The sequence below is a fragment of the Oncorhynchus masou genome, chromosome 16 (genome assembly GCF_036934945.1).
Source record: "Oncorhynchus masou masou isolate Uvic2021 chromosome 16, UVic_Omas_1.1, whole genome shotgun sequence".
Taxonomy (NCBI): domain Eukaryota; kingdom Metazoa; phylum Chordata; class Actinopteri; order Salmoniformes; family Salmonidae; genus Oncorhynchus; species Oncorhynchus masou.
Window position 1 is genome coordinate 44,671,036 of NC_088227.1, and position 9,934 is coordinate 44,680,969.

The window sequence follows — 9,934 nt, forward strand, 5'->3', positions numbered from 1 at the left end:
CAGGTAGGCCAGTTGAGAACAAGTTCCCTTTATTTAACCAGGTAGGCCAGTTGAGAACAAGTTCCCTTTATTTAACCAGGTAGGCAAGTTGAGAACAAGTTCCCTTTATTTAACCAGGTAGGCAAGTTGAGAACAAGTTCCCTTTATTTAACCAGGTAGGCAAGTTGAGAACAAATTCCCTTTATTTAACCAGGTAGGCTAGTTGAGAACAAGTTCCCTTTATTTAACCAGGTAGGCCAGTTGAGAACAAGTTCCCTTTATTTAACCAGGTAGGCCAGTTGAGAACAAGTTCCCTTTATTTAACCAGGTAGGCCAGTTGAGAACAAGTACCCTTTATTTAACCAGGTAGGCTAATTGAGAACAAGTTCCCTTTATTTAACCAGGTAGGCCAGTTGAGAACAAATTCCCTTTATTTAACCAGGTAGGCTAGTTGAGAACATGTTCCCTTTATTTAACCAGGTAGACTAGTTGAGAACATGTTCCCTTTATTTAACCAGGTAGGCTAGTTGAGAACAAGTTCCCTTTATTTAACCAGGTAGGCTAGTTGAGAACAAGTTCCCTTTATTTAACCAGGTAGGCTAGTTGAGAACAAATTCCCTTTATTTAACCAGGTAGGCTAGTTGAGAACAAGTTCCCTTTATTTAACCAGGTAGGCCAGTTGAGAACAAATTCCCTTTATTTAACCAGGTAGGCCAGTTGAGAACAAGTTCCCTTTATTTAACCAGGTAGGCTAGTTGAGAACAAGTTCCCTTTGTTTAACCAGGTAGGCTAGTTGAGAACAAGTTCCCTTTATTTAACCAGGTAATCCATTTAAGAACAAATTCCCTTTATTTAACCAGGTAGGCCAGTTGAGAACAAGTTCCCTTTATTTAACCAGGTAGGCCAGTTGAGAACAAGTCCCCTTTATTTAACCAGGTAGGCCAGTTGAGAACAAGTTCCCTTTATTTAACCAGGTAGGCCAGTTGAGAACAAGTCCCCTTTATTTAACCAGGTAGGCCAGTTGAGAACAAATTCCCTTTATTTAACCAGGTAGGCCAGTTGACAACAAGTTCTCATTTACAACTGCGACCTCTGGCCAAGATAAAGCAAAGCAGTGCGACAGAAACAACAACACAGAGCTACACATGGAATTAACAAATGTACAGTCAATGACACAATAGAAATATCTGAATACAGTGTGTGCAAATGAAGTAATGAGGTAAGGCAATAAATAGGCCAATAGTGGCGAAGTAATTACAATTTAGTAAATTACACTGGAGTGATATGTGCAGATGAGGATGTGCAAGTATAGATACTGGGGTGCAAAAGAGCAGAAAAACAAATATAGGGATGAGGTAGGTAGGTAGTTGGATGGTCTATTTACAGATGGGCTGTGTACAGCTGCAGCGATCGGTAAGCTGCTCTGACAGCTGATGCTTAAAGTTAGTTAGGGAGATATGTGTCTCCAACTTCAGTGATTTTTGCAATTCGTTCCAGTCATTGGCAGCAGAGAGCTGGAAGGAAAGGCGGCCAAAAGAGGTGTTGGTTTTGGGGATGACCAGTGAGATGTACCTGCTGGAGCGCGTGCTGCGGGTGGGTGTTGCTATGGTGACCAGTGACCTGAGATAAGGCGGGGCTTTTACCTAGCATAGACTTGTAGATGACCTGGAGCCAGTGGGTTTGGCGACTAATATGTAGTGAGGACCAGCCAAAGGGAGCATACAAGTCGCAGTGGTGGGTGGTATATGGGGCTTTGGTAACAAAACGGATTGCACTGTGATAAACTGCATCCAGTTTGCTGAGTAGGGTGTTGGAGGCTATTTTGTAAATGACATCGCCGAAGTCGAGGATTGGTAAGATAGTCAGTTTTACGAGGGTATGTTTGGCAGCATGAGTGAAGGAGGCTTTGCGAAATAGGACGCCGATTCTAGATTTAATTTTGGATTGGAGATGTTTAATATGAGTCTGGAAGGCGAGTTTACAGTCCAGCCAGACACCTAGGTATTTATAGTTGTCCACATATTCTAAGTCAGAACCGTCCAGAGTAGTGATGCTAGGCGGGTGGGAGGGTGCGGGCAGCGATCGGTTGAAGAGCATGCATTTAGTTTTACTAGCCTTAAAGAGCAGTTTTACTAGCCTTTAAGAATGTTTTACTATGGTTCCAGGGAGGTTCTGAGAACGTTTTACTATGGTTCCAGGGAGGTTCTGAGAACGTTTTACTATGGTTCCAGGGAGGTTCTGAGAACGTTTTACTATGGTTCCAGGGAGGTTCTGAGAACGTTTTACTATGGTTCCAGGGAGGTACTGAGAACGTTTTACTATGGTTCCAGGGAGGTTCTGAGAACGTTTTACTATGGTTCCAGGAAGGTTCTGAGAATGTTTTACTATGGTTCCAGGGAGGTTCTGAGAACGTTTTACTATGGTTCCAGGAAGGTTCTGAGAACGTTTTACTATGGTTCCAGGAAGGTTCTGAGAATGTTTTACTATGGTTCCAGGGAGGTTCTGAGAACGTTTTACTATGGTTCCAGGGAGGTTCTGAGAACGTTTTACTATGGTTCCAGGAAGGTTCTGAGAACGTTTTACTATGGTTCCAGGGAGGTTCTGAGAACGTTTTACTATGGTTCCAGGAAAGTTTTTACTGGGACATTTTATTAATGTTATTTTGTTAATGAAAATGATTGGTTATTTGGAGATTTTCTAATAACTTTCTTCAAAACTTTCACTGAATGTTTCAATAATACTTTTAATAACACTGTTTTATAACTCCAAGGACAGAGAGGACACAAGGAAATTAATGTGCTTGGCATTAATCATGCAAACACATAACTTTTTTTTAAATTATGGCACGGCATCTGAGTTTAAAATCTACAATATTCTGTTCTCTATCCATGGAATTAGTCCACTACGTCACCAGGATGGAGCCAGCGTGCCATGTTTCTTCTTTCTTTTACTCATACAAAGCTGTTCATTTTAGTCTATTCAAACAGACCCCATTTCAAAGGATCAAACTCTCAAAAAGAGTTGTTGTGGCCAATTAGTGGTGCAGCCAACACACCTGAACATACTTAACAAGATAGAGGCCAGAGAGAGTTTTGTTGACTCTGAGAACGGAATGTATATGTTTTTAAATAACATTCTTAGAATGTTCTGTGAACGTTACTAATATTTTCTTGTGGTTTTCATGGAACGTTTTCCTAATGTTCTCAGAACATGACTTGAGGTGTGTTCGTAAATTCAATCTGGGGTGCCAGAGTGTGCTGAGAGTGAACTATTTGAGAACATTCCCAATGTCAAACCAGTTGGAGAACTTTCCCAAAACATTACCAAAATTTTAACTAAATGTAACCATGTTTGAACTTTTACGAAACGTTCTGTTAAAGCGAGAAAATACCAAGTTCCTTAAAATGTGCTGAGAATGTTCCAAAGCAACTATCCTGCATCATTCCCAGAAAGTTGTGGGAAGTTTATGTACAAAATAACCATAGGACAACCACGTTCTCACCGAGCTCTAAGAAATAAATGGTTCTCAGAACGTTAAGTGCTAGCTGGGAGAGGTGTCTGGTGCCAGTGGAGAACTGAGACCACTCCCACCAGAAGCCACCTACTGGAGAGAGCCTCCTCCCAGCAATGGAGTGTTCTGTCACACTGGCATATTGACTGAGGCATGCCTCACATGAAGCCCCAAGTCCCCCCCTCCGTCCTAAATACTGTGTGCCAGTGGTACAGTAGTAGGGAGGTATGCAATAGGTCTTGGTGAGGAGGGGAGGAGGTGGGAGAAGGTTGAGGGAAAGCAATGCCTTTGAGATTCAATGCCCTGAAGCAACTTGATTGGTCTTTTATTATACAGTGATGACTATTTATTAGTGAACTAATCTGAAGGCAGACGTAGGCTAATTGGGTCTGTTTCTGTTCTCCCTGTGGAAAATGGAGTAGACAAAAGCACAGACAGGTCTGGGACCAGGCTGGGCTAATTGAGGTAGGAGGTGATTGTCTATCAGTGTCCTCTTGTTCAAGAAAAAGGCATTGTTGTTGTGTGTGTGTGTTGAGACTGAAGTGAAAACTGAAAAAAGTTAATATTGTCAAAAAAAAATTTTTTAAAGCCCCCTAAACATTTGGGAAGCCAAATTGCTAACTCAGAAACGACCGGCTTCGTGCGCTTTTCACGGGTCTAGTGTTTACCGAGAGAATGGTGTGACAAACACAAAATATCCAGTCAGCTTCAGTCCTGTGGGTGAAAAACAGCTCGTTGATGAGAGGTCGAAGGACGAGGACAAGAATTGTGCAAGCTAACAGGCCCGGCTACAAACAGGCAAATAACGGCGCAGTACAACAGTGGTGTGCAGAACGACATCTCGGAACTCGCAACTCGCCGGGCCTCGTCACGGATGGGCTATTTGCAGCAGAGGGCCACACCGGGTTCCACTCCTATCAGCTGAAAACAAGAAGCAGCTCCAGTGGGCACGTGATCACCATCGCCTGATCCTGTTGCGTCAGTATTTGGCGTAAACAGCATGAGTCCATGGACCCGTCCTGCCTGGTGTCAACGGTACAGGCTGGTGGTGTAATGGTGTGGAGAATGTTTCCTGCCACACGTCATGTCCCTTGATACTAATTGAGCAACGTTTCTATGCGCTGAAAAATTCGGGCTGTTCATTTTTAATTGTATTTTAGTAATTTAGCAGACACTCTTATCCAGAGCGGCTTACCGTAGTAAGCACCCATACATTTACTTACTGGTCCCCGGTGGGAATTGAACCCACAACCAACACTTGCATTGCAAATGCTTAACTGAGCCACAGGGGCAAAGGGGGGGGGGGGGGTTGAACCCAGTTCTAGATGGGTGTACCTAAAATACTGGCCACTGAGTGTAGAGAGACCACACAAAAATCTGTCGTTCTGCCCCTGACCAAGGCAGTTAACCCACTGTTCCTAGGTCGTCATGGAAAATTAAGAATTTGTTCTTGACTGTCTTGCCTAGTTAAATAAAATAAAAATATTGTTCATTTACGTGTAAATGTATTTTGTGAAGTCTGCGTACAAATACACCTAAATAATCCGCTATACAACATGCAGTACGGAAAACACTGGAAAGATAGACTAACTTATTCACAGTCAATGTTGTCTACTGTCTGACCATGTTCTGTCCCACTGTTCAGCAGCCTGGTAATAACTACTGTCTGACCATGTTCTGTCCCTCTGTTCAGCAGCCTGGTAATAACTACTGTCTGACCATGTTCTGTCCCACTGTTCAGCAGCCTGGTAATAACTACTGTCTGACCATGTTCTGTCCCTCTGTTCAGCAGCCTGGTAATAACTACTGTCTGACCATGTTCTGTCCCACTGTTCAGCAGCCTGGTAATAACTACTGTCTGACCATGTTCTGTCCCACTGTTCAGCAGCCTGGTAATAACTACTGTCTGACCATGTTCTGTCCCACTGTTCAGCAGCCTGGTAATAACTACTGTCTGACCATGTTCTGTCCCACTGTTCAGCAGCTTGGTAATAACTACTGTCTGACCATGTTCTGTCCCTCTGTTCAGCAGCCTGGTAATAACTACTGTCTGACCATGTTCTGCCCCACTGTTCAGCAGCCTGGTAATAACTACTGTCTGACCATGTTCTGTCCCTCTGTTCAGCAGCCTGGTAATAACTACTGTCTGACCATGTTCTGCCCCACTGTTCAGCAGCCTGGTAATAACTACTGTCTGACCATGTTCTGTCCCTCTGTTCAGCAGCCTGGTAATAACTACTGTCTGACCATGTTCTGTCCCACTGTTCAGCAGCCTGGTAATAACTACTGTCTGACCATGTTCTGTCCCACTGTTCAGCAGCCTGGTAATAACTACTGTCTGACCATGTTCTGTCCCACTGTTCAGCAGCCTGGTAATAACTACTGTCTGACCATGTTCTGTCCCTCTGTTCAGCAGCCTGGTAATAACTACTGTCTGACCATGTTCTGTCCCACTGTTCAGCAGCCTGGTAATAACTACTGTCTGACCATGTTCTGTCCCACTGTTCAGCAGCCTGCTAATAACTACTGTCTGACCATGTTCTGTCCCGCTGTTCAGCAGCCTGGTAATAACTACTGTCTGACCATGTTCTGTCCCTCTGTTCAGCAGCCTGGTAATAACTACTGTCTGACCATGTTCTGTCCCACTGTTCAGCAGCCTGGTAATAACTACTGTCTGACCATGTTCTGTCCCACTGTTCAGCAGCCTGGTAATAACTACTGTCTGACCATGTTCTGTCCCACTGTTCAGCAGCCTGGTAATAACTACTGTCTGACCATGTTCTGTCCCACTGTTCAGCAGCCTGGTAATAACTACTGTCTGACCATGTTCTGTCCCACTGTTCAGCAGCCTGGTAATAACTACTGTCTGACCATGTTCTGTCCCACTGTTCAGCAGCCTGGTAATAATAGTTTGCTTCAGTTGTCAATAGTTGTCCTTCTAACTTTGAACATCCAATCCATTCCCATCCTGTTTTTAGGCCTACAGAGAGAACTACATCCTGTTATTAGGCCTACAGAGAGAACTACATCCTGTTTTTAGGCCTACAGAGAGAACTACATCCTGTTTTTAGGCCTACAGAGAGAACTACATCCTGTTATTAGGCCTACAGAGAGAACTACATCCTGTTTTTAGGCCTGTTTTTAGGCCAGAGAGAACTACATCCTGTTTTTAGGCCTGTTTTTACAGAGAGAACTACATCCTGTTTTTAGGCCTACAGAGAGAACTACATCCTGTTTTTAGGCCTACAGAGAGAACTACATCCTGTTTTTAGGCCTACAGAGAGAACTACATCCTGTTTTTAGGCCTACAGAGAGAACTACATCCTGTTTTTAGGCCTACAGAGAGAACTACATCCTGTTTTTAGGCCTACAGAGAGAACTACATCCTGTTTTTAGGCCTACAGAGAGAACTACATCCTGTTTTTAGGCCTACAGAGAGAACTACATCCTGTTTTTAGGCCTACAGAGAGAACTACATCCTGTTTTTAGGCCTACAGAGAGAACTACATCCTGTTTTTAGGCCTACAGAGAGAACTACATCCTGTTTTTAGGCCTACAGTTTTTAGAGAACTACATCCTGTTTTTAGGCCTACAGAGAGAACTACATCCTGTTTTTAGGCCTACAGAGAGAACTACATCCTGTTTTTAGGCCTACAGAGAGAACTACATCCTGTTTTTAGGCCTACAGAGAGAACTACATCCTGTTTTTAGGCCTACAGAGAGAACTACATCCTGTTTTTAGGCCTACAGAGAGAACTACATCCTGTTTTTCCTGAACTACATCCTTTTTAGGCCTACAGAGAGAACTACATCCTGTTACTAGGCCTACAGAGAGAACTACATCCTGTTTTTAGGCCTACAGAGAGAACTACATCCTGTTTTTAGGCCTACAGAGAGAACTACATCCTGTTATTAGGCCTACAGAGAGAACTACATCCTGTTACTAGGCCTACAGAGAGAACTACATCCTGTTACTAGGCCTACAGAGAGAACTACATCCTGTTTTTAGGCCTACAGAGAGAACTACATCCTGTTATTAGGCCTACAGAGAGAACTACATCCTGTTTTTAGGCCTACAGAGAGAACTACATCCTGTTATATGGCCTACAGTGAGAACTTTCGTTTTGACTTTGAGGTGTGTTTGTATTAGAGGAGCGGCGGTCAGGGCCAAACAGGAAGTGATCAGATGGCATGGCTAAACAGGAAGTAACCAGAGGGCAGGGCCAAACAGGAAGTGACCAGAAGGCAGGGCCAAACAGCAAGTGACCATTGGGCAGGGCCAAACAGGAAGTGACCAGAAGGCAGGGCCAAACAGGAAGTGACCAGTGGGCAGGGCCAAACAGGAAGTGACCAGAGGGCAGGATCATCACTCAGCTGACCTATGATTGGTTGACAGGTGCACCCCTGTCCCGTCCGTCATCAGGGGTCACCTCCCTAATGGAACTCTACCCCCTACGAAAATAAAATAAAATCCTACGTGTCTCATTCACATATTTAGCCGATGTTATTGAGGGTGTAGCAAAATGCTTGTGTTCCTAGCTCCAACAGCTCAGTAATATCTAACAATACACAACAATACAAACAAATCTAAACATAAAAGAACGGAATTAAAATATATAAATATTAGATCGATCAATGTCAGAGTGCCATTGACTAAAACACAGTAGAATAGAATACAGTATATACATATGAGATGAGTAAAGCAGTATGTAAACGTTATTAAAATCACCAGTAATTCCATTTACATATACTCTACCGTTCAAAAGTTTGGGGTCACTTAGAAATATCCTTGTTTTTTGAAAAAATAAAGCAAGATTTTTGTAGATTAAAATAACATCAAATTGATCAGAGATACAGTGTAGAGACATTGTTAGTGTTGTAAATGACTATTGTAGCTGGAAACGGCTGATTTTTAATGGAATATCTACATAGGTGTACAGAGGCCCATTATCAGCAACCATCACTCCTGTGTTCCAATGGCACGTTGTGTTAGCTAATTCAAGTTTATAATTTTAGAAGGCTAATTGATTATTAGAAAACAATTTTGCAATTATGTTAGCACAGCTGAAAACCGTTGGTCTGATTAAAGAAGCAATAAAACTGGCCTTCTTCAGACTAGTTAAATATCTGGAGAATCAGCATTTGTGGGTTCGATTACAGGCTCAAAATGGCCAGAAACAAAGAACTTTATTTTGAAACTCATCAGTCTATTCTTGTTCTGAGAAATGAAGGGTATTCCATGTGAGAAATTGCCAAGAAACTGAAGATCTCGTACAACGCTGTGTACAACTCCCTTCACAGGACAGCGCAAACTGGCTCTATCCAAAATAGAAAGGAGTGGGAGGCCCCGGGGCACAACAGAGCAAGAGGACAAGCACATTAAAGTGTCTATTTTGAGAAACAGACGCCTCACAAGTCCTCAACTGGCAGCTTCATTAAATAGTACCCACAAAACACCAGTCTCAACGTCAACAGTGAAGAGGGCGACTCCGGGATGCTGGCCTTCTAGGCAGAGTTGCAAAGAAAAAGTCATATCTAAGACTGGCCAATAAAAAGAAAAGATTAAGACGGGCAAAAGAACACAAACACTGGACAGAGAAACTCTGCCTAGAAGGTCAGCAAAAATAAAAACATAACCACATAACGCAATTTTTTGTCTTTAAAAAAAAACATGTATTGAACTAAGTAATTCCCCTCAATACGCTCTGGACATGTCATGACACTCATAGGCCAATAACGTTTATTCAAAATAGCTTCTGAAGTTTCTTAATTATATGTTCATTAATAGTTAAATGGTGGTTTTCGTTCTGGAGATACAGAGTTTTATTTCAACAGAGATAATGATTTAATTCTTCAATTCTCCCGATTTTTGTAATGTAATAAATCACAAGTTAGTGTAATCGACATCGCAATGATTTCATAAATCATATTAAACATTTTGTTCACAACTAAATCTACATTGCAAAGTGGTCAGTGTGTGACCATGGCTACTAGTCTTTGATCACTGTGTGTGTGTGTGTGTGTGTTTACTAAAATGGTATTTCGTTCAGTCAGTGTGTGTACATAACGCAGCTACTGGCACGTGTTGCCATGGTTACTCAGGCTAGTGCTATAGAGTCTCCTTACATCCAGCAATAAGAACCTCATTCATAATCTGTTTTAGGTGTGTGTGTGTGTCTATTTATTTATTTTTTAAACATGTGGGCTGGTGGGGTTACTAAGGTTACACAGGTTTGGTAGCTGCTGGCTGTACATGCAGGTGACTGGGGTTATAGCATGAGGAACATATAGGTAACTACCAAAATAATGGAAACACTTGAGTAAATGAGGAATACAAAGTTTATTGAATGTAGGGGCTTCCACACACGTGTGGTTCCTGAGTTAATTAAGAAATTAACATCCCATCATGCATAGGGTCATGTGTAAAAAATGCTGGGCAGACCA